At 45.6% G+C, this 26,086-nt stretch overlaps 1 long non-coding RNA gene across 1 annotated transcript; it reads left to right on the plus strand.

The window, feature by feature from the left end:
• Positions 1 to 13,058: 13,058 nt before the first annotated feature.
• Positions 13,059 to 21,747, plus strand: LOC142435876 (uncharacterized). Its single transcript, XR_012781631.1, has 3 exons — positions 13,059 to 13,235; positions 14,396 to 20,104; positions 20,227 to 21,747. It is a non-coding gene; the product is annotated as an uncharacterized LOC142435876 (long non-coding RNA).
• The last annotated feature ends 4,339 nt before the right edge of the window (positions 21,748 to 26,086 follow it).

Genomic DNA, 26,086 nt, shown 5'->3' on the forward strand with positions numbered 1-26,086 from the left:
TAGGCCAGAGAGAGAGACCTTACAAGTCCATGACCCTGTGACCTTGAGGAAGAGTTGGAATTCCTCTGGCCTCAAGGACAGGTGATCAAGTATCATTACCTCCTTACCCACTGCTCTACTTATTCTCACTGTATTCACTAGCCCTTCTAACTTTTCCACCGCACTCAGTTTCAACGTGCTCAGGTTGGTGTTGGGCTTTTATTTACTCGCTTTCTTCTTTATCCCTCTTTTTTTCCCCTTTTCCCCTCTTTTTCCTCTTCTCTCCCACTCTCTCCTCTCATATGCCACTAAAGGCTTCCAGGTCACTTCCCTCCGCTTAGGGCAAATCAACCCAAATAGCAGGAGGCACTCCAGCCTGCCCTGTGTGGGAGTGCTGTACACCACACAAGGCACCTGGGACAAACACCTACAGTGCGCTGCACCGTTGAAGAAACCTCCGTCATGCCCCTAAGGTGATCTCGTCAACTAGGGCAATTCTGCCCAGCACCACTGGGTCCCGGCATTAAAAGGGCACACTGACCTGCCATGTTGGAGCAGTGTCTAAACCCCTCTGGCCCCTCATCCAAGCAATCAGGGATCAGCTACTACTTTATACTTTATTTCCTCCTTCTCTCTCTCCTTGCTCTTTACCATCACAGCCAACCTTAGTGAACTCAGTTGGATTTATTTCCTTCTTTCTCTTTATTCTCTTTTTCTTTCTTTCCTCTTTCTGTCTTTGCTTTCTTCACCTCTCTCTTAGCTTGTACGATTCTCTCTGCTCCCTCTCATTGCTTGCACATACCACTGCTGGTTTCCAGAGCCCTACACTCTGCCTAGGGCAACCCTGTCCTCCTAGTGGGCAGCCTGACCCCTAAGACAGTACTGCACACAGGACGAGTCAGAGCTACACACAGCATAACACAGGGTCAGTTATTTCTTTAACCATTTAAAAAATACTCTCTCCTCCTCCTTCCTTTTCTCTTCTCTCTTTTTCCTTTTATTGGGCTCTTCTTAAAGGTGTTCTGCTTTTCTCCGCTCCATCTAGCTCTTCTCTACTTCCTACCACAGCCTCCACAGATTTGGTTCTCCTTTTTAGTTGTTTTCTTTTCTTTTCTTTCTTTCTTTTTTTTTTTTTACTGTTGTCACCTTTGTTTACTCTGTGCATTTTAGTTGTCTGTGGGTGAGTGGTTGTCAGTCTGGTTGGCATTATTGCCCCAGTCTGTGTCTTCCTCTTTCTCTCTTTTTCCTCTCCTTTCACTCTCTTTCCCATCACAAGACAATAGCTGTCTCCAGGCCACTCCCCTCTGCCTAGGGCAAACCTGAAGGCCCAACTGAGGGAGCTCCCACCCCCCACTTATTGGCGTGGCAAGCAGCTGGGGAATTCACGCTGGTCCTCTCCCACACACTAAGCCACAGGTTGTTCTCCCCTATAAAAAGTGGGGGCATCCCCAGCCTAAATCCTGAGGTCCTACAAGTGACTGTGGGAAACGCCTGACCACCACTTGTGAGGCTCCACGCTACTGTGGGAACATCCACCCAATCTCCAAGGCGATCTCTCTGTACATCCCCTTGTCTAGCCAGATTTGTAAAGTAGAATTTGGATCATGATAGTGGGGGGAGGAAGCATTTAGGAACTAGAGGAAACATGTTTCATTGTTGCTACCCTGCACCCTGACTGGCTTATCTCGTCCCCACATCCCTTCAGGAAGGGGGTGTCCAGTTACCTACCAATGGGCTTTGAGTCTCCACTCTGCACTCACCCTCATTTACAATGACATGATTTTTGTGTTCTTTGATGCTTGATATCTGATCCCTTCAACAGTTCATGGTCACACAGGCTGGTGTGCTTCCTCCATGTGGGCTTTGTTGCTTCTGAGCTAGATGGCCGCTTCTTTATTTTCAAGCCTGTAAGATCCCAGATGCTATAACTTTTGATAGCCAGGCACCATCAGCTTTCTTCACCACATTTGCTAGTGCACACATTTTTCTTCAACCATCATGTTGGAAAGGTGTTCATCATGGAATGCCAATTTAATATAACGTGTTCTTGCATTGAGTAAGTATTTGGCAATGTCCATCTACTGCCTTAATACTAAGTCTATAAATATATGCACGTTGATCTATTTACGAACCCTCCTGTATAAATATATTTACATATGTACATGCCAGTATGTAGACCTCTAGAAATACCCTTTGTCACCTAGTTCTTTCCTCTATTTACTTTTACTTTCCTCTTGTCCGACTATCATGCTCAGCTTTCACTTGGGTTTGAGTAATTTCTCTTGGTTACATTGCCCTTGCTGAATACCTACCAGGCTTCTCACACCCTCCTTGCGACGGATTTTGGATTACTTGTTGCTCCCCTGTCGCTGGATTGGTCAGCATCACCTCCTTACCCCCTCCTCTCTCTCTCCCATGTCCCCGGGAACCATTGGTCCTGTTGTTTTCTCCTCCAGCCTATTCTTCCAGCCTATCTTATCTAGATAGATCTGTTGAGATAATAATATGCACCAAAAATCAAACCATAGCAAGATAGGCGATGGGTGAGAACACAGTGATGACAAAAAAACAACAACAGAAAACCAATGATCAATAAAAGAGTAAATTAATTAAAAGACAAAAAAAATTTTTAAGAAAGAAAAACCTGTAAATAGATCAAGGTCTGATTTTTTTTTTTTTCTATAGGTGTGTCCTTCAGTCAGGTCTGATGGCGTATCATGCTCTGGCCCCAGAGTCTGTCCTTTGTACTCCCTCAGGGGCTACCCGCTCTGCTCCCATGGTTGCTCTGCTGCATGCTTTTAGTGATTTGCCTCCGTGTTGGAGGGCCAGTCGGGTCAGTCCCAACACAGAGTCTCCGGTATTGTCCCCATAGGGCCCTGGGCCAGCAAGGGATGGCATGTCTCATAGTGGGATCAGCCATATGGTCCACTCTGTACATTGGCTGTTCAGAGTGCCAAAATCATCCTCCAAGCCTGGTGGACCAGTGTGTGCTCCACTCTCTTCCTCCCCCTTCATTTGCCCCTGTGTGCTCTGATCAGACATGTCCATCTCCCCTAGCTACAGGTTCAGTGCCGTCTTCTAAAGTAAATTCTTCTGGGGGGAGGGGCAGTTGTCCACGTAGCTGGTATGGAGGCTGGACCATCCACTTTTCATTTAGGATCAAAAGCATCTAGCTTTTAGCATTAGGTGCTATTGAGTCAGTTCCAACTCAAGGCAGAATGAACCACTGCGCAGTCCTACACCATCTTCAAAACTGTTGTTATACTTGAACCTAACATTTCAGCCTTTTCCAGGGACTGGCATCTCCTGATAACATACCCAAAGCATGTGAAGTCTCCCCGTGCTTGCTTCTAAGGACCTCTCAGACTGTTCTTCTGACACAAATCTGTTCATTCTTCCAGCACTCAATGGTATTTTTAATATTCTTGGCTAGTGTCATCTTGATGGGTTGAAACACTATCTCGCTCTAGTGTTGATGTACATTTTTCTGATGCCTAATTATACTGAGTATCTTTTAAGGTAATCATTTAATTTTTATGGCATTTTGAAAAGATGTCAATGAGGTCTATTTAATTTGTGTTCAGATGGAAACACATAACTCAAACTAAATATGTGACAGTAGAATAAGAATCCATTTTATCCTAAATACTTGAGATATTTATACAGCCTACTCAAGTTTTTATCAACATAGATAAGGTGGCGGTGGTGGTGGTGGTGGTGGTGGTGGTGGTGGTGGTGGTGGTTTTTAAGAGTTAATCTCTAAATAAGGGGCTGTAGTACTGAGCACTGAATCTCCTTTGCTTGATTAATTTTTATGTTAGGGAAATAATACAAGGATTCCATCAAATGACCCATCAGTTTGAGGAAAAAGCATATCAGAATTGATGGTCAAAGCCTATATGGCTTTATGGTTTAGTCTCTAGGGGTATGTAATGCTCTTGTGAAAATAGTATTCCTCATGATAATAACGAGGAACTGGTGGGCCTCCAGGGCTGGGAGCTGAACTGAGGGGCAGTTCTACCCTGTCTAATAGGGTCACTATGAGTTGGCAAAGACTCGATGGCTGTCAGTTTGGTTTTTTTTGACTTGAGTACTGGCATTCAGTGTGTTTATCGAAATCAATAAATTACAAGCATTTTTGATGTCTATTTTTTACATACAAAATTTAAATCCCCCAAGCCTCTGAAAACTGCGAAGATTTCACAGCACTAGGTTGGTACTCTCCCATCCAAGAATCAGTGAAACTGGCAGGGTGTGAGGCATTCAGGCTCCCTCAGTTCCTCCTGCTGCCTTCCCTGACCCTGGTCACTTGCTTCTATTACCTCTCTTGGACCTTACATGCATTTGAATTAGAACACCATAGAGTACAGTGCTCTACATGTGCAGCAGCTCTAACCATGTCACTCTCTGTCTCTATGAAGCCTCTTCCAACAAAATTCAAATGCGATTGTATGTGCACACATAAACACACGCATGCACCAGAGCACCCTTCTTAACAGAGAGTCAGGAGGGTCTCTTAATTATTTGCTGTCCTCACTTTGGACACAAGTCCCTTGATGATGAGTAGGAGAAAAGGAACATCAGGTAGTGGGGGAAACCCTAAGGAGGAACAGAGGAGAGCTTTAACTAAGAATAATGCTACTAGGGGAATGATGGCATGTGAGGAAAATTAGATACTTCCAGACTGTCAGATTTTTCCATACAGCAAAATTAACTTTTCTAGTTTTGTCTAAAACTGGCCCCAGGAAATTTCAAATAGCACATCTCAGATTATCTAACCTACAAAGGAGTAGCCGGCCTTCCACCCACCCCCACCCCACCCCCGCCAAAAAACCAAGCGGTACAAAGCTCCACTGGGTACACATTTCAAAATATACATTCTCCTGTTTGGGCAGGCATCTGGCAACTTGCTCTGAGCTAGTGCACCCACACTTTTTTCCCAAGGTCATTGCTGGTGACAAGACCTTGTGCTCTTCTCACAAGCCAGAATGCAAACATAAATCAAGTCAGTGTAAGACGCCATCATCACCTCACTCAAATACACCTCGTCAAGTGAACTCAAACTTCAAGAAGATGCTCATTTGTTTGGTTTTGTTGATGTGAGGGTGATAGTGCATTTGGAGTTTAGTCATTGCACTAGGTCAGACTGTTAATCAAGCTTCCTATATAGAGGTTCTGAAGATATTGTGTAAGAAGGTCTGAGTTGTCTGGCTAGACCAGAGCTTGCACACTGCTATTGACTAGAAGTTCCGACACACAGAATCCAGGACAGATAAACCCCTCAGGACCAATACTGAGAGTAGCAACACCACGAGGGAAGGTAGGGGGGAGAAGCAGAAGAAAGGGGAAACCAATCTCAATGATGGACATACAGCCCCACTCCACCACCCAGGGGAACAAACAGCAGAAGTTTGGGTGAAGGGATACAGCAGAGGCGTAAAATATAAAAATAAAAAGTATGTATAAAGTATCAGTGGTTCACGTGGGTGGGAGGAGGGGAAAAAAGGAGCTCAAGGAGAAAGAACATGTTTGGAAATGATGATAGCAATGTATGTACAAATGTGCTTCATACAAATTGGTGTATGAATTGTTACAAGAGCTGTAAGATCCCCCAATAAAATGATTTATTTAAAATAAAAAGGACTGATTAGTGGTAGACAGGGGACTGGTTTTGCCACCATGACAGTGCACCTGCTCACACACAAAAAACAGCATGCCTCTATCGCCCGATCTGATCCCAGCACACCGAGGCAAAATACTAAGGGTGTACAACAGAACAGGAAGGGGAACAGAGCAACGAAGTCCCCAGGGAATACCAAAAATAGACTTTGGGGCCAGGGCTAGCTGACCCATCATACTCTATGAGAAAGCACTCCTAAAGGCCAACAAACAGTCCTTGAACTAACTAAAAGCTTTTCTTTCTTGTGTTTTGTTTTGCTTTTTGTCATTGGCTTGTTGGTGGTGGTGTTGTTCTTTTGTTTCATTTTGTTGCTTGGGTTTGCTCTGTCTCGTTTTTGTGCATGCTATGATTTCCACAGGTCTGTCTAAATGAGATAGGCTGGATGAACAATCTGGAGGAGAAAACAATGGGACTGACAGCTGGGGGAGGGAGATGGGAAAGGGGGGTGTAGGGAAAAAGGAAGTGCTGTTAACAAACCCAGGGACAAGGGAACACCAAGTGATCCAAATAGATGGTGAGGAGGGTGTAGGAGGCTTGGTAGAGTGTAACCAAGAGTAATGTAACCTAGAGGAATTACTGAAACACAAATGAAGGCTGAACATGAGAGTGGGACAATCAGAAAGTAAAAGGAAATCAAGGAAAGAGGTAGGAAGCAAAGGGCATTTATAGAGGTCTAAATAAAGGCATGTGCATATGTAAATATATTTATGTATAACGATGGGGAAATAGATCTATATGCATATATTTATAGGTTTAGTATTAAGGTAACAGATGTACATTGGGCCTCCATTCAAGTACTCCCTCAATGCAAAAATACTTTGTTGTATTAAAGTGGCATTCCGTGATGCTCACCTCCCCAACACAATTGCTGGAGGCAAATGGGTGCATAAGCAAATGTGGTGACTGAAGTTGATGGTGGTCGGCTATCAAAAGTTATACATTCTGGGGTCTTAAAAGCTTGAAGTTAAACAAGTGGTCATGTAGCTGAGAAGCAACAAAGCCCACATGAAAGAAGCACACCAGCATGTGTGATCACGAGGTGTCGGAAGAATCAGGTATCAGACATCATCGGAACAAAAAAATCATATCTTTGTGAATACGGGGGAGTATGGAGTGAAAACCCAAAGCTCATTTGTAGATAATTGGACATCCCCTTACAGAAGGGTAGCAGGGAGGAGAGGAGCCAGTCAGGGTGCACTGTAGCAACAATGAAACATACAACTTTCCTCTAGCTCCTAAATGCTTCTTCCCCCACAACTAAAATGATCCCCATTCTACCTTACAAATCTAGCTAGACCTGAGGATGTACACTGGTACAGATAGGAACTGGAAACACAGGGAATCCAGGGCCGATGATCCCTTCAGGACCAGTGGTGAGAGTGGCGATACGAGGAGGGTAGAGGGAGGGAGGAATGGAAAGGGGAAACGGATTACAAGGATCTACATATAACCATCTCCCTGGGGGACAGACAACAGAAAAGTGGCTGAAGGGAGATATTGTATAGTGTAAGATATGACAAAATAATAATTTAGAAATTATTCAGGGTTCATGAGGGATGGGGAATAATTATCAGCTGATGCCAGCGGATTAAGTGGAGAGCAAATGTTTTCAGAATGATGAGGGCAATGAATGTACAAATATGATGTATGTATCAATTGTGATAAGAGTTGTATGAGGCCCCAAAAATTGATTATAAAAAAAGAGAAAAGAAATAACAGTATGAAAACATCCCCCAAAAAAGCATGCCTCTCTTGTCCCTCATATCCTAATCACCTGAACTCACTCCATGTGACTTCTTTCTGTTTCCATGAATGAAGGACAGTGGTTTGACAACACAGAAGAGGGGGAGAAAAAACAAGGGTGTCACCCAAACTGCTGAGTTTGAAAAATGTTTCCAAGAATGTAATCACAGATTAGACAAATGTGTGAAGTGTAATGGAGAGTACTATGAAGGGGATAAAAAATTTAAATGCATAGTTTTGAAAAAATTGTAGTTTTTGTCGGGTTCCCCCTAGTAGCTTCCAATTTCATAGCAACTCAAGCCATCACCATACATCCAACTGACAGAGAAGGGGTGGGTTTTGTGTGTAGGTGGTGTTGGTTATTGCACAGGGGCAAGGGACTTCTGGTGGCATAGTACCTTATGCCTTGGGTGTCAACTGTAATGTCAGCAGTGGGGAACCACCAGTCAGTCCTCAGAAGAAAAGGATGAGGCGTTCTACTCCCATAGAGTTAGCCTTTGGGAAACCCACAGAGATAGTTCTGCTCTGATCTCATAGAGTCGCTATGGCTCAGCATCGACTCCATCGAAGTGAGCTGACAAACTAAAGGCAGGAGATCTGAAAGAGGATGCGGAGACGTTGTCTCAGGTACTTTGGACATATTACTATGGTGGAACCAGTCCTGCAAGAAGGGCGTCATTTTTGGCAGAGGGTTAGCAAACAAGAGGAAGACCCTTACTTAGGTGGATTGACACCGTGGCTGCGAGAATCGGCTCAAATACAGTAACAAGTGCGAGGATGGCGCAGGACTGGGCTTTGTTTCTCTCTCTAGTGCACAGGCCCCTATGAATCCGAACTGACTCCAGGGCTCTACAACATCAACTACTACAACCCCGAAGTTCAAACCTACCCAGTGGCTTCCCAAAAGGGAGGTGTGGCCATGTGCCTCTGTAAAGATGACAGCTAGGGAGCCCCTGCGGGGCAGTTCTACTCTGTGGCACAGGGGCAGCCAGGAGTCGGAATGTGCTTCACAGCAAAGGGTGTGCTTTGTCTCAGTTTGTGCCTGCTGCTGTTTATGCTATGCACTGAGTTTAACATGTGACACTCAGGAGCGAATGAATGGAAACACACCCATGATGCTTCCATGATGCCAGATGCAAGCTGACACTGTTTCTGAGTTCTGGGCATATTATTTTTTCAGAGATAATTTCCTGTAGCGGTGACACACCGAGTCCTATTTCATGTAAAAGCATCAGCAGCAGAGGAAAGCACTGCACAGAGAGAAGACTATGACACGTAACAGGCTTTCCATAGAGGAACAAAAGGGTGGATGTCTTGGGCTGCACTCTTTTCTTGTATACAGACAGTAAACAAGCTGAACACATCTCACCTAAGCATAACATTACAACTACTTGAAGCCCAGCTCAGGCATCTGGACAAGAGGCAGCAAGGAAGGATGGGAGAGAGTTAATGGGCTGGGCGTCCCCAAAGGTGCAGAGTGGGAATCAAGGGAGGATCCAGGACGAGCCAAGGCTTCTGGCAGAAGTCTGAGAGGAGAGCAGCAGAAAGGAGCTGCTCTCTGGGTCCTCACAGATGTAGCCAGTGAGAGAGCAGCAGTGCTGCCCCCTGGCGGTGCGCCGAAGGCAGGGCCGCTTCCCCCAGGGCTGGAGAGCTCTGGGGAAAGACAAACCGTGTCACTTTCGATGCCAAGTAAGGGGGCACTGTGTGCCGGTGGTGTACCTATGTTGGCCAAAGCGCTGCCCACTGTGCATTTGCTTCCCACAAGCACAGTTATCCTTCCTCGTGCATCCAGGAAAGACAGTTCTAGAAAAACACAAGCAGTAAAATAAAACACTGCCAGGTCTCGAACCATCCTCACCATTGTTACTATGCCCACTGGTGTAGCCACTGGTTCGAGCTGTTTTATTGCCCGTCCTCCACTTTTTGCCAAGCATCATGTCCTTCATGGACTTGATGTCCCTTCAGGGACTGGTCTCTCCTGACAGCACGTCCAAAGATATCAAATGAAGTCCAGCCATCCTTTGTCCCCATGTTCTCTTGGCAGTCCTTGTGCTTTTATTGCTCAGTATCTGATTATTTGGGACCAGGCCTTATTGCTGCCCCTTCCTCACCTTGGCCCCCAATCCCGACCCCAAGCCCTGCACATCCACTGTGTGAAACCTCCTGTTCCTGTAACCATCCCTGTGCTTTTGTGTGGGGGGTCTAGCTGGGTTCCCCTGGCAATTCGCCAGCTGCCCTTGGGAAAGTTCATGGAGTCGGCTAATTAGTAGAAAAGCCAAACGTCCAGCTGAGATTGGTTTACTCCCTAGCACCCTTGGGCAGGAGCACAGCCCCACTCCCGGTCCCAGGTAGCCAACGACCACACCTAGGTTCTCCGGACTTGGCAGCTGTAACATGTGGCCTGGGCTTCCCCTTCATTTCCTGCTCCTTTCTGGCTTGCTGTCTGACTTTTCTTTGCGGAATTAAAGCTGCAAATTGACAGGATCCCATAAACACTCTAAAGCCACAAAAAAACACCAAATGCCCACCCAAACATGTGAAACTTCCAAAAATCATCCTTAGAAGATTCCCAAACCCTAAACATTCCTAAACCCCATATATGCCCTGAAAACACCATGAAAGCCCTAAGAAAACCTAAAATGCTGGGGGAAAAAAACACATATAATATTAAAAATACCCTAAAATCCCTAAGGAACTCTGCAACATCACTAAAAACACCCTATTGTGCTGAAAAATACCTATACACTCTAAAAAACCACCCCTAAATCCCTTAAACACTCCCTAAAATCTTATAAAACACCCTAAAAACCCCAAACCACCCGAATGCCCCAAACACACCTTGAACGTCCACAAACAACCTAAAAGCCCTAAAAAATCACATGCCACCAAAAAGCCCTAAATGACCGCAAAATTCCAACTCATAGCCACCCTATAGAGGGCTTCTGGAGCTGTCAGTCTTTTATGGGAACAGCTTTATCGTTCTCCCAAGGAGAAGTTGGTAGGTTTGAAACCCTGACCTCATATTTAGCAGTCTAATAATTGCTGGACAGTGCCACCAAGGCTCTACTGGTGTAGTGGGTTACACATTGGGCTGCTAACCTCAAGGGAAACGGTTCAAAACCACCACCCACTCCTTGGGAGAAAGAAGAAGCTTTCTTTCTATTCCCCTAGATTTCTCATTGAAGGTGTAAAGTAACCTGTTAAATGCGCGCAGTGGCAGCAGCAATGTCTCATAACCATGGGGAAATGTGGTTCAGAAACTTCAGAAGCAAGCATCCACCAGTAGGTGACTGACCAGCAGTATTGACTTGGGCAAAGAGAAGGTGACATGGAAGGGTAAGGAGAAGAATGCGTGCAGAGGGCAGGTTGGCAGCTGAGCCTAAGTCCAGTAGAAACAACTGCAGAATGGCCTGTTCCTGGAAGGGCCACAGGAGATGGTGCGACTTCATGTAGCCCCCACTTACATGTGTAACAGCAGCAATTGCCTGAACACGTGGTCTCCCCAGGGAGGAGCCTTTGTGTGGTGTTAAGATGCTGTTACTGTCTGTTGTACTGTGGTGGCCTGCATTTGGCTGTAATGGTGGAAATTTTGCAGCCAGTAGTTCAAATGCCTGCTGGGTCACTCACTGCAGGTAGACTTCAGCAGTTTCCAGACAGAGAGACGAGGGAGGAGGACCTGGTCTTCCACTTCTGAAAGAACTGGCCAGTGTGAACCTTGTGAATGGCAGAACACTATACCTGAACATGAGTACCGCAGGCTATAAGGCATGATGGATTGACACAGTGGCTGCAGCAATGTGCTCAAACATAGGATAGTGCTGGCCTGGAAAATAGTTCATCGTCCATTAAAAAAAATCATTATATAGGGGCTCATACAACTTTTGTTGTTGTTTTTCCCTAAGGGAGAGCAGTGTATTGGTACACTGAGAGGTATATAGATCAATGGATTCGAACAGAAAAGCTACACATATATTCACCAGTCAACAGGAAACTAGCCTTCGAAAAAGGACACAGAAATATCCAAAGGGACAAATTCTGCTTGCTCAACAAATGGTGTTGGACAAACTGAGATACCGTATGTAGGAAAATGAAGCAAGCCCCAAACCTTCCCCCATGCACAGAAATTAACTGAAGAGGGGTTAAAACCTGAAAGTAAACCTCCGGGCTATCATAATCAATTTTTCGATGACCTCATCGGTCAGAAATCATTGTAGGAACGCCAAAGCGTTCTTGTGTTCAACGTCTACATACATAGCAGGTGCTCCAGTAAAGGGGAATCTTGGTGGAGCTGGCTCATCCATTCCTGAAGAGAGTAGAGCACCACGTTGGCCCATCACAGAGCTCAGGTGTAGAATCTTCCTCACTGTCATCCTTTATCTCAGCAGTGTCAGTGTTGGATTATGAATTTCCCAAAGAACCAGTATCGCTCAATTCTGTGCACAATGCTGACTCACTCTCGCTGTTATTTCACTGGTCTAAAAACCCATTTAGGTTAAAATGACACTTTTTTGATGCCATGACCTAAAATTTTTAGTGAGAAAATGTTCCTAATGACATTACTTGGGTCTTCCTCTAATCCTGATGCCATGTTCTTTTTCACATAGGCCAGCTTCTTGTATAAATTGCTCAGCATACAGATGGAATAAAAACAGTGAAAGGATACAACCCTGATGCACACCTTTTCTGATTTTAAACCATGCAGTATCACCTTGTCCTGTTCACAGTCTCACCTGGTTCTATCTCTTGGCCTTTGTATAAGCTCCATATGAGTACAATGAAGTGTTGTGCAATGCCCATTCTTTTCCATGGTATCCCCAAGATCCACCTCCTTCCACTCGTGGTTTCCAGAACGTGGGGTTGGGACAAAGCCTGGATAGTCTCATGGCAAGACCAGATCAGGAATGGAGCTGAGCCGGGAGCAGCTTTATTTGCTTGCTCCAGGGAAAGTCTGCCAGGGGCTTTCTACAAATGATAAAGGTGAATCCCTCTCTCGTTACCCACTGATCATCTCTGAGCCTCTTGCTCTCATATCCCTTGCACAGACCTCTACCATTAGATGGACAATTAGGTAACGTTTGAACACTTTTCTGATGCTGAGCCTGGGGAGCAACTAATAGCTGAGTAAATATTGATTGAAAGATGGTGAGTGGAAGAAAATAGCTTTGCCAGGTCCAGGTTGTGATGGAGATGAGAGTGTTACCAAATCCTGCTGTCCCCATGGTGGGTTTGCTGTATTGTGCCCAGTCCTGAAAGTCTGAGCCAGGGGTTTTAACATGGCCCCTTTCAAAACATATAGGTGGAATTCTTGGACCATGAGCTGTCCTTAGAGTGTGGCTTTACCAAGGTGATGTCCGCCCTGGAACGAAACAACCCAAGAACCTAGATCTTTGTGAAGGTGTTGGTAAGGGATGCCGCGGAAATCATAAACTTGACTGAAAGCAAAGGAAACTTTGCCTTCATGTGTCTGCAGCTGGACGAAGTGGTGCTGGAGCACACCCTCCTTTGCGATTCTTCTTGTTCTTTTTATGAGCTGCTCCCTGGCCTGTGCAGTCCCGTAAATCTGGAAACTCTTTGCTGGTGGGGGCAATTGTTATATCCTCCCCCCAGATCCAGATGTCTTGTCCATGGTCAGTGCGCAATCCTTGTTAGCCAGAGGAGTGGGGCATCTAAAGGCAGGCAGGGGTCACATACTTTTTTTCTACACTTTCTAGAAAGACCAGAGCTAAACATCTTGCAGCCCTTTTCATGTCCTCTTTCTTTTCTGTATTTATTTTCCAGGAAAGAGGAGAAGAAACGCGACAGCATCTACTGACAGCAAGTCAAATGCCATCGTGTGTGTTCAGAGGGCAGGCTGGTTCTCATTTGCCTAACTCATCAGTCCCATCGTGCCATGTCCATGTTAGATTGTTTAGGGAAACAGATGACATATGTTATGATGCTAAATAAGCTGAAACAGTGCCAGGATGGAGGCAGAAGGGGTTTATTTGTTTGTTTTTAAATGAAGCATGGCTTTCTAGTGACTTATTGTGGTGGGGAAGGGGGGCACCGAGGGCAACAAGACATGGTTGTGACAGTGGTCTGGGAATTGAGACAAATCATTGCTTCTGCAGCAGAGATGAGCTGCCTCTGACCTGTCAGTTACTTGAAGGGAGACTCTGCATTTGGTCAGACAAGTCTTAGTTGGAGATGGTACCAGCTTTCCTCCTGAGCCTCTGTGGTTCCCTTTGGACTACACAGGCCCGAATCGCTTTTAGCTGAGCAACAGCAAATGGCAACACAGACTTGCCATATTGCTCTTTTGCGTACACTCTTTAAAAATCGTACTAAATATACATGCATCAAAACATTCGTCACTTCCACGCTCTACAAGATTATAACTAAGTGGCATTCTGCATGTTGTTCATATTATCATCCTTACCCATTCCAAAATTATGTCATCACCCTTATGGAAGCTCAGTATCGTCTCAGGGATGGCACTTCCCCTCCAGGCCCTACTGGGTTAGGCTGGGTTGACTAGAGAAATAAATCCAAGGACACTCATATAGGTATAAGAAAGACTCCACCTCACTTATTTGTCCAATTGACATGGCATTATGTAACAACCATACTTACCTTCCTACCTATCCCTGGAAACAATTGGGATATGTTTGTCTCTATTCATTTTCCTAGCCTAGATATTTCTTGTAAGTGGAATTAAGCAAAATGTGTCCTTTTTGAAGCTGATTTATTTCACTCAGCATAATGCTTATGAGGTTCATTCCTCTTGTAGCCTGTGTCAAGAGTTCATTTCTCTTTATGGCTGAGTAGTAGTCCATTGTATATACCATAGGCAACATGTTTGACTTATCCATTCACCTATTGATGGGTATTTAGACCGTTGACACGTTTGCGAGATTGGGAATAATGTTGCAAGGGCCATCTGTGTATTTGTATCTATTTATGCGCTTGCTTTTAATTGCTTATATCCTTCATTTCCTTTTCTTTCCTTGTTAGACTCAGTATGATCCCCTTCTGCCCATCCTCTAGCCTCACAACCTCTGTGTCTGATGTGCCAGGATCTCACCAGGAGCCTTAACACCAAGATTCTGAGCCCTGACTGACCATTCTGATCATCCAGGGAATTGAATATTCCGGAGCACACAGAAGATGAAGTTATCAAAACTCCTTAGGCATAACCGAACAACTGGAGGGAGTGCTTTATTGGGCTTGGGGGCTGGGGATTATAGTTGTGAAGGACACCAAGGACAATTGTCATTACCTAGACTGTAAAGACTATGGTCGACATCCACGCTGGTGAGTAGCAGCTGGATCTCAGAAGCTCACAAGTGGCCATCTAGGTGGCAAGTATTGTCACCCTCACTCTGGAGGAAAGAGTGGTGAGTGGACCACATGAACATTAGACTTCATGACTCTGAGCACAGAATAACTAGATGATCTCCAACTATCAATTCCAACTTCTTTGAAAGGGATCACATCAAAAGGTCCTAGATAGTGAAGCAAAATTCACAGTCATAAAAGAGACCAGGCTTATTGGCTGGATAGGGACTAACAGAACCTCTGAAATGATGGTCCTTATTCACTAAGTTTGAAAATGAACTCCTACCTGTGGTTCAATATTCAGCCAAATAATAGATTGGTCTATAATGGGAGCAATTACACAAGTGAGGCACACAAACCTGAAAACAGCAAACCATTTGATCTCAAAAGGGCAGTATTAATCCAAGGCCCAAGTTCAGAAGGGTAGGAAGAGAGGAGGAAGGGAAACAGAAGACATAAGTAGGGAGTGGAATAAGTCATATTATATTGTGGAGATTGCAATAAGTGGCATAAAACACAATGTGTATGAATTGTTGAATAAAAAACTGATGATCTTGGTAAACCTTCACCCAATTCACAATAAAAACTTATGAGAGAGAAAAAAATCCAAGCACCTAGGCTGCATTCCAGACCAATAAAATCGGACTCAGTGGAGATGGGACAAAGATGTCTTTTGGACAGCTCTCTGGCAATCCCAATGAGCACACAGGCTGATACCCACCATCTGGAAACTATGGGGTAGCTGCTTCTCCGGTAATGCCTCGGGGGAGCGCTTGGGTCCGTCAAAGAATGCGGGATGATGAAGGGGCAAAGGTCATCAAACCTCACCCACAGCTTTACACTGGGGGGCTGCTCTCTGAGGAATGTGGGAAGGGTCCACTTGCATGCTGTCTCTGTGCAGCAGATCCAACAGACTCAACACCTTTCCAAAGCTGGCAAGAAAGTCCGAGAGACTAGATGTGGGCACCACGCTGTGAGTTTCCCAGAAGGCACGAGACAGATTGAGAGCAGTCACGGGAACACAGACTCCTCCGGAAATGCTGCCATGCGCAGAACATGCATCTCTAATTTCATTTCACACTGACTCAAGCATTCAGTCCTTTTTACGAAAACCCAGCTTCTCATTACAGTAACCGGTTTAAAATGACAATCTTCTGTTGAGCAAGTCTAAGAAATGACCTTCCTTTATTTTACATGGTAAAAAAATTCAGTTTCCTAGGCCGATGGGCTCTAGGGACAGGTGTTTTTATGTACTAGACATGGCTTTCAAAGTTCTTCAATTGCCTAAATTAATAACGACTTTTTTCCTTTGGCTTTTCTAAGGGACACATTAATTTCAATCTTTTTCTAAGGAAGTGAATCTCTAGCTATCTCATTGGGATAACTTTCTGCCTTCAGAGTAGAATTTGAAATAATCTGCAAGGTTACCCCTTCCCCACCCTGCCCCAGCAGCCCAGCCTCTTTCTTCCTTCCGGCCTCCAGCCACCGGGGTTTGGTTGGGAAAGGAGATGCAGAAGGGAGTCTCTGGATTTTTCTATCTAAAGGTTGGCCACAACCCCCAGTAGACCAAATGTAATTCATTATGGGGGGTTTTGGTTTTACTACTTTAAGAGTTATCCTTAGGGAAATTACAAACAAACAGAAATAGGAAGACTTTATATTTTATTAAGGGATGTACTGCTCAGTCTCATTATATTTTAAAAGACAAAGTATAAAAAAAAATCTGGCTCCGTTTAAAATGTCCTGACTAGCAGAACTTAAAATACACAAATCTTAACATGAAAGTCTAGATGAATAAATAAAATAAACAACGAAACAGCTTTCTCAGGAAAAGCCATAATAAAGAGCTCGACTACTTTTTGAGCTGTTTAAGATGCTCGTGTTAAAGGGAAAAGAGTATCATTGTTGACTTTGAAATGTAGAACCATTTGCTTAATTCAGTGATGCTAAAATGGGCAGTTTGGCTGAAGAAAGAAATTGGCTTGTAGCATTTGATGAGCAATTTCTTCTTTTGAATATAGAAATGACCAGGGATGCGGACACGCTTTTTATTCTTTTGAGGACCCTCTAACCAAGAAATCTTTTAAATGATCATTACACAGTGAATGCCTGGAGGCTCTGGAAACTATTATTTTGACATTATTATAAGCTCAAAATGATTCACCAATGCAAAAGAAGAAGAGAAAAAGCAATTAAATACTAAGCTGTAAACGCTGGAAGCTTTTCTGTGCTGAAAATAATTGAACAGAGTTTTTTCTTTTTTTAAGTAATAGTGTCCAAAGAGATTCAATGATCTTATTGCTTATGGATTTGGAGCTTAACTATATTCCTTATTTTAAATTTGATATTAGAATAGCAAGATTATAGACCATGATACAGTGTGACTTGGAGAAGTATCATTTCATTAAATTATCAAGTTAAGGCTCAAGGAGCCTGGTGGAATGTGTGTGACCATGAGGCCGGCCAGTTGGAATCCGCTAGTGGCTCACAGAGAAAGATGCGGTTCTCAGCTCCTGTAAAGATTTAGAACTTCGGGAACCCACAGGCATAGTTCTACGTTGTCCTTTCAGGGGTCCTCAAACTTTTTAAACAGCAGGCCAGTTCATTGTCCCTCAAACCCGCTGGAGGGCCGGATGATAGTTTAAAAATAAAACTATGCACAAATGCCTATGCGCACTGCACATACCTAATTTGAAGTTTAAAAAAACGGGGCAAAAACACCCGGCGTGCTGAATAAATGTCCTCTGAGGGCCATGCGGCCCGCAGGCCATAGTTTGAGGACCCCCTAGATTGATATAAGTCAGAATTGACTTGATAGTGTTAGGTTTCTGGGGTGGTTGACCTCAGTTCTTGCTTAGCAACGCTGAAAGAATTCATATGGCAGAAGCAGTTTTGTAAATCCAAGTGAATGTTATGGAAGAAAGTTTCAGGTATCGCAGTCCCCAAAAGTCCCCAGTATCTCCGGAAAGCACGCCGGGCTGCATGGCAGGGGTGGGGAAAGTTTGCAGCTGAATATGGCGGTTTCATGGGAGGAATACCTGAGCAGGAGTGCAGAACCAGCTGAGGAGCCACGGCAGGAACCCCCAAGGGCCTCACCCTCCACTTGCAGAGCACGTGAACAAGGGAGGGTGACAAGGAGCCCAGGCCTACTTCTATCACCTCCCAACACCACTGGAGGACATTGGTCGATCGTATTGGTTGATTTCGGTGCACTTTTGTGAAGTCCTATTCTGTATGACCAGGTGGACCTTCCACCTGGGTCTACATGACTTGGGTCAGAGCATGCTCAGTTCTGAATTTTGCCATAGGTGTCTAATGAGTGTGCCTGATGTATTTCCAACCCCTTTGTTGTGGCCTGGACAGCTCAATTTCGTTTAGTGCTGGCATTTGGGAAGACAAGCCCTAATCTAGCAACCTGTCAATAGCAGTAAGTGAATGGAATTACAACTCAACTCATAGCCATAAATTCAATTCGGACTCATAGTGACCCGAGAGGACAGGGCAGAATTTCCCCCTCAGGATTTCTGGGGCTGGAATTCTTTACAGGAATAAAAGTCTCTTTTTTCTCCCTCCCAATGGCTCCAAAGGACTGACCTTGCAAGGAGATGTCCAGCGGGTGCCAGCAGGCTCCTTCATTGAAAATCTCTGCTAGTTTCTGAAGCGGGAGGGAAATTTTGAGGAGGCCGTCTGCGGCAGAGTTAACTCCCCATTAAAGCCAATGAGCTTTTCCACATCTCTCAAAAAACAAACAAAAAAACCTAAAGTGACTACTTCAGATTAATATGCTGTAGGTAGAACCACCTCCCACTCACCAAACCAAACCAATCAACCAACCAAACAAACAAACAAACAAACAAAAAAAAAAACCCAAATCCTGTTGCCTTCAAGTCAGTTCTGACTCATGCTCACCCCTTGTGGTACAGAGTACAATTGTTGCATGAGGTTGGCTAGGCTGTACCCTTTATGAAAACAGATGACTCCTTCCTTTTGTGGTACAGCTAGGTGGTTTGAACTGATAACCTTTATATAAGCAGCCCTATCCAGCGATCTATGTCAACTAAAGTGTCAAAGCATGTAAAGACTGATCCACAACCCCCACTTCTCTCTTCCTCTTCTGTGATGACCTGGAATCCACCTTTTGATCTGGTGGCACCATATTTGTGAAGCAGCCCGAATCACTGACGGACGGTGTGCAGGACAAACACCCTGTAGAATTGCCCTTCCAGTGTCAGAATTTGCATGAACAAGAATAAACTTCTAGATTTTAAGCCACTGAGGTTCCAGGGGTAGCTTCTTTCTGCAGAACAGACTAGGCTATCCTGCCTGATCATCTCTTCACAGGGTTTTTGTGGAGAGCTACTGGAGCAGCTCGATCCAGGGGAGCTGCCAAAGCAGATACCTACACTTTATCTGGGATTGTAGGTTGTAGTACCAAAGTTTTTATTTGCCCGGGAGGCACTGAGTAAATTTTTTTTCTTCTGAAAACAGGACAATATGTAAGTAAGTTTGGAGACATATGTAGCTGGAGCTGAAAGTCCTCTTACCTTGCAGTTTTCTTTGGTAGAGATAGACTTGTTCTTAATGAAACCCATGACAGTCAGTGTCACAAATGACTTCTGAGGAGAGGCCAAACAGCTAAGTCAAGGCCAGCCTACCATTCTCTTAAATGCTGTCTCATGCTCTCATCTGCTCTGACGTGTCTGCTCAGGGGCATGTGGCAGCCACTAGGCGGGCCTTACCATTGGCACTGAAAATCATTGTAGGGGATATTAGAGGATTTACATCAAGAAGACCTGACTTCCTGGCCATTGCTCGGGGGCCACAGTTCCCAAGACAATCAGTGTCAAGGGCAAAACAAAATAAAACATGACGAGGGCTCTGGGGCTGGGTTGAGCTGGATATGTAACCAAAGCCCCTTTCTACCAGAATCTTCCCAAGAGGAGATTGCTCTTTTCCATAGCTAAACAATTTCCATAGCTAAACGTTCTGCTGAGGAACCTTCTGGGAAGCAGAAGAAAATAAATCTGCCTTCCTTTGAATTAAGCTGGGTTGGGTCCAAGCCCTGTGTAGTGTCTATTCTTCTCATAACATCTAAAGGAGTCTGATTTCACCATTCTTAGCTATTAAAAAAAAAGTTCCAGGCACAATAATTCAATTTAAAATTACACACCAGGAGTAGTTCATATTTAATACACTTTATACAGGTATTACAGGTACAAGGGACATACTTGTTAACTGCCAGGTTGCTGGCTTGAACCAACCAGCTACTCCACAGGAGGTACTGTGTTTCTGTGAAGATTTACAGCTTGGAAGCCCACTGGGAGAGCTCTCCTCTGGCTTGAGTCTGAAGGTGCTTGACAGCAGTAGCCTTTTGTTTTTATAGAGGTAAAAAGCTTTCTTTTTTTTTTTGGTATAAAGCTTTTTAGAACAACAAAAACAATTCCTTTTGGAAGTAAGCCAGAGCTAAAACCACAAGTTACATGCTTTACTTTTTTTCTGTCCTGCAGCTGGCAGCCACCCTTTCATCGATTGTGCACACCAGCATGGTGGTGAAGTGGTGAACTCTGCGCTCTCATTCCCCTGGCTTCACACTCGGTCTCCTCACTCATCGTGTGGCTTCACCCAACGCACGGAGCCTCCTGCAGGCTCCTCTCCCAGCGTGTGTAAAAGTGCGAAGGAGACAGACTTCCTCAGAGCTGTGCTTTAGAGAGAATCCTCCTCACATACTCAGCACCGCCTTGAATAGGGCAGCACTGCATACATGACAGCTACTTGATGATTGTTGATGGTGGTGGTGGTGTGTTTGTACGGATAAAAAAAGAGCCCTGAATGGTTATGTAACAAGTAAGGGAATAAATAGATCTTCCTTCATCCACCTTCATCTTTCATTGTTCTATCACTCTCTGATTGCAATATTAGAGGCTAAAATGGGCAGAATTCCCACCTCTGAACAAAGTTTGTGCACATGGGTGTGCATGCTTGTGTGTCCATGTGAGTGGGCCTGTACAATGTGTGTGCACGTGTGTGTGCACATGTGCACTGGAGCGTGGCAGCAGCAGGGGAGGCGCCTGTCTCTGTTCAGCAGTATCTGACGGCTGCTGCAGGTGTAATGAGAAGTGATTGATGATCTGTTCAGGGAGCTCCTGGGGTGGACTCAGGGAAGGAGCAGCAAAGAAGACATACTCATCTCCCCTGTATTTAGATGAGGTGACGGAGGTGGGTGGTAGAGGAGCAGCTACTCAGTAATGAGATCACAGGGGAAAGGCCTTGGATGAGGTGCCAGACAGCCCTGCTTTCCCAGAGAGGGTGGGGACTGGGAATGAGGCTGCATCCTGCCTAATCAGTTACAGTTGCTCTGTCACTCTGGGGAGGGAGGCAGATGAGGCAGGGAGCTTCCGGAATCTCTCATCTCCAGTCCTTCTAGGTGGATGTGGGAGCGTGTGAGGACGGCCACACTGGAGGGTCAGGGTTGATCGCCTTGCAGTGTGGAGCCCGGCCTGGACCTGCGTTGTGAAGGGTGACTAAGGAGCTCTGGGGGCAGGGTTCTGGGTGGGGGCTTTGTCTACTAAGACCCACAGCCGCGCCCTGTGTCGCAATGTTGGCATGCAATGTGCAAAGACTTGAGACAACGTGAAATGGACCATCCACTTCACTTGGAAAGACAGGAGGGCTGAAAATCAGATTGGGAGATCTGATCTCGTTTGCTGCACAGTTGTGAGAGGAGATATTCCTGGCTTCTCTCATGTTGGGAACCGGACATAATCAGCCTGACAAAACCAAGGCCATATTGCCTGCCCAGCAGGGCTAAAGCCACGTCACCTCAACCTTATCTCTACCCTGACACACACCAGATGGCCCACCCTTGTCTGCTCCAGCACCGGACATTCCAACTGCAGACTTGCGGCCGCCTGCCCTGTGTGCTCTACACCCCCGCCCTTCCTTTTTTTTATCTCCCCTTTGAACTCCCTTGTTTGCCTCACCCTTTATAGAGAGGCTTGTGTAGCAATAAACTCAGACCTTGACAAGAATCTGCTTGGTCTCGCTCCTCTCTCTCGCCCGTTTCTCTTTCAGGCTGGGTCCTCCTTGGAACCCCTCGAATAACTGAGTCCCTCTGGCATGAAGGAGGTGATACGAATGCATTGATAGCCTAGTATCTGTCAGCTGGGAGCCACAACATAGTGAGAGCCCTTATTAATCATTTGGAGATTAGCTGAGGGGTGGGAGAAGCCAGGCATGAGGCTTTCCAGGGCTGCTCAGCATGCACAGGAGTCCTTTCCTGGGTTGGACAGAGGTGCTGCCATCTGAAAGCTCAGATAGAGCAGTTGGAAAATTAACTGACCTGGTACAAGATCTATTTACATATATCAAAAGATCCTGGGTAATAACATCTCATGTTTGTGCAGCATGCCACATTTGTCAAAGGGCTTTCTCATTTACTGTCTTACTTGGTCCTCAAACTAAGAGGCCTTTGGGCAGCTATTGCTGTTTAATTTTGGGCGTGGTAACAGCTTTGGGTATAGTACTGGGCTTGGAATCAGGCTGTGCAACCCACAGCAGGTCACTTAGCTGCTCTGGATTGGCTTTCTTCCTCTACGAAGGTCAGCGCTTGGACTAGACCATTTTCCCAGTGGCAGCTCTGCTGACATTTTGGCCAACATCCTTCTTGTGGGGCTGTGTTGTTCCCTGCACCAGGATGCTAAGCGAGCATCCCTGGTCTTAGCCCACTAGATGGCAGTGGGACTCCCTTCTTCAGAATGTCTCCAGGCATGGCCAAATGTCCCCAGCAGAGCATGCTGCTGGGCTGGCGCACGGCAGGATGATGCACTCAATGAGTTGGATTTTAAGTTTTCAGGTACTTTACATGTCTGCACAGGGAGACTACATCAACAATTACCCAGCAGTCAATGGGTCATCACTGACCCTCTCTATAATTCCAACTGAGATCATGAAGCACCGACTGAGTTTCTGAGCTTAGCACCCTGAATGGCACAAGTTGTTTAGCACTCAGCTACAAACTAAAAGGTTGGCAGTTCAAACCTATCCAGAGGCCTCTTAAACAAAATCCTGGTGGTCTGCTTCAGAAGAGTTGGAGCCATGAACACCCCATGGAGTGAAGAGATATAAACATGAATGTGGATGTGACTCTAGGTATAGCTAGAACCATGGAATCAACTACATCATGGAATCAACTTCAACTCCTGGCCTCCTTGTGTGTCCAAGAAGAACTGTGCTCCCCAGGGTCTTGAAAGGCTGCTTGGTCTGAAGTAGATTTGCAGGCCCTTCTTTCTACGTGCCGCTGGGTGGCCTCAACCTTCCAAGCATGCTATTAAAAGCCAATCCGTCACCTGTGTGCATCACTGAAGACACACGGACACAGGGAGCAATGCCCTGGCTGGGGCACTGGAACAGCGCTGGCATGCAGTGAGTGCTGCCCAGTTAGCGAACAGGTCTTCCCTTGGTACTTTCTCAGGTCTGTGTGAAGCTTTCTAAGCATCCAGAGTTCTCGGCCTGATTCTGCTGCCAACTTGCAGTGTGACTTCGAGCTAGTCTCTTGCCCTCTCTGGGCTTGATAACAAAAGCAGGGCAGGCCAGCCACAAATATCGTGTGGCTAGCAGGGGAAAGCAGTTGAGGACACAATTGCAGATGGAGTTCATCCTTTGGACTCATCGCCCCTCCTCCCTAACACCCCCCCCCCACTACACACACACACCTTTTCAACTGCACCAGATGGGTTTTAACTTTCCGGCACCAGAAAAGCAGACCTTGAGTTTTTTCCTTTATGGAATGTAGGCCACCCCTGCTTATGTGTCACATTCAGTCCTCGTTCTTCTCCCTACTCTTGTCCCTCCTCCAGTCTTCAACAAGTGACTGCAGGGCGGTTTCCCAGCAGGGCTGTGCTCAAAGATTCATAATGCTGGGTTTTCCTTTAGTTCTCCACAGTCTGGGGCTTGGGACAATCCAGGCATTACCTTATCAACTGCTCATTTTAGGGGGGAAGGACGGGGGCACTGGAAACACCACATGGGGCCCAATCCTTCTCTGCACGCATGTGAGGGGTTTCCAGGAGCTCGAATTTCAACTTAAGTGATTTATTTTTTGTTGTTTAATCGCGTGCCTGTCATCTGCTGGACATTTCTTCTACAGTGTTTTGTTGTTGTTAACCCCATTTCTAAGATCAGAGATAGAAGGGTCAGGCACAATAGGCAGTTAAATTGACTCAATCTGGGCTGTGAACCTGCTTCTGTCTGGTTCCTCATAGCCCTCAGTCATTTTAATGGAGGTGTTGTGAAGGGTGTGGGTTCAGCAGCCACACACTGCCTCATCTCGCCTCCTCGTTGATAGGCTGTGTACCCTTATGTGAGTTGTTTAATCTCCTACCAAGCTTGTGAGAGCACTACTTTTATTAGCTTCAATTTACCGAGGCTGTGAGAGGTCAGGGGAGCGAAGGCTTACAGATTGCCTGGCATATAATATGCTAATGATAGTCAAGATATATAACTAAGCATGTCTCTGTTCTTGGTTCTGTCAGTACCTGGTGTGTCCACAAAGGAGAAACCTGGTTTCCTGCTATTTTGAGCATCTAGTGTGAATGGCAGGAGATAAGTCACATGCTAATGAACCCTTGTGGTGTATTGGTTAAGCACCCTGGGGCCCGGCTATCAAAAGATATAGTGTCCAGGGTCTTAAAGACTGGAAGATAAACAAGGGGCCATCTAGCTAAGAAACAACAAAGCCCACATGGAAAAAGCACACCAGCCTACCCCAACATGATCGCTGAAGACAAAGCGGGTGCATAAGCAAATGTGGGCATGTTTTCTTGATGTGCACTCACCCTTTACATAAAACTCTCTCTTATACATACGCGTTTCTGTGGATTTGTTTCGCTAAGGCACCCAGACTAACATAAGCAGCATGGAACGCATTTAAGAAGCCTAGACAAGGGCAGGGCAGGATATTTGGAGGGACTGGATCCAGAATTAGAGAGGAAGGGGTGCTGGAGGTGAAACGGGCTGCTAGCTCCCTGTCCCAAGGAGGACAATGAGACTGCTGGCTCCCATGAAGATTTACAGTCTTGAAAACTCCATATAGGGTCACTGTGGTTGGAATCCACTGGACGGCAGTGGCCTTTTGGGATTGAAGGTGGAAGCCACCAACGGCTTCCTGCCATTGAGCCAAGGAGCCTCCGGAGAGTGTGGGAACTTCTGGAATACAGCGAACAACCTCTGCACATCTGCTTTTCGTGCTGCCCAAGTCATGCATTGACATTTTTCCAAAAGTGAACCATCACAGCTGCTCTCTCAGGAAGCTGGGGGCTGAGCCCGCTGGTTCCACTCCGTCAGCATTTCTGGTCCGGGTACCTGCCCTCTGCCCCGGCACAGGCAATGGGCTTTTGGAAGCAGTGCTCCCTGGGTAGTGGGTGTGATTTGGCTCCTCTGGCCTAACATGATGAATGCTGAGAGGGGGTGGATACTAGGGGGTTAAGCTCCCTGACCTTTCCCTAGCCCAGGGGAAAACTTACTATTTAAAGTAAGTTTTAGACAGAATCTTTAGAAAGATAAATTGTTTACTTAATGTACACAATTACTCCCCAACACATCTGTTTTGTGTCTGCTCAACTCAACCTCATAGGCTATGGATGACCTTGAGCAAGTTTTTAAAGTCACAATGGGTTTCTACCAGGATTGAGAGTTCAGCTCTCTCAACTCTCCAACTGGTTATTAGCACCATAGTCTCATTTCTATTTATGGATTTACTTTGTTTGAGGGAAAAAAGACTCCCAATTCAACTATATTTTATTAGGAACTCCTTTGCTATGTTTTACACAAGAAAAAGGCACAAACCGCTGTTCTGGATGAAGGAGAGCATCCGCATGAGGCCCCAATGGTGTCGGAAGGACCCACAGCCACAGTTACTTAAATAAAATGACACCCATTCTGTCCTGCTGACTCTGACTCATAGTGACTCTGTGTAGAGATCCTGAAGTTGCTACCTTTACAGGAAGCAATAACCTCATCTTTCTCCTGTGGAATGACTAGTGGCTTTGAACCAGCGACCTTGCTGTTAATAGTCCAACACTATCCAGCATCACCACCTGAGCTCCTGAAAGCTTAAATGAGACATGGAAAACAAACACCTTTGTCACAAAACTGTCCCTGAAGACAGATCAATTCATGGAGTTGCGGGAGGGCCTGTGAGAGCATGAGCGGGACCTTCATTGGGATGTGCACACGACCGTATATCGCTGAGTCTGGCCCGGGGAGTGGACGCAAGCACACTGCCTGATGGACAAGCTTTCTACTGCCAGTCAGCAGTAGGAAGGAACTCAATGGTGGCTGAATGTGTGGCCCCTCAAAATGGATTTAGGG

Source organism: Tenrec ecaudatus, assembly GCF_050624435.1.
Source record: "Tenrec ecaudatus isolate mTenEca1 chromosome 5 unlocalized genomic scaffold, mTenEca1.hap1 SUPER_5_unloc_4, whole genome shotgun sequence".
Classification (NCBI taxonomy): Eukaryota; Metazoa; Chordata; class Mammalia; order Afrosoricida; family Tenrecidae; genus Tenrec; species Tenrec ecaudatus.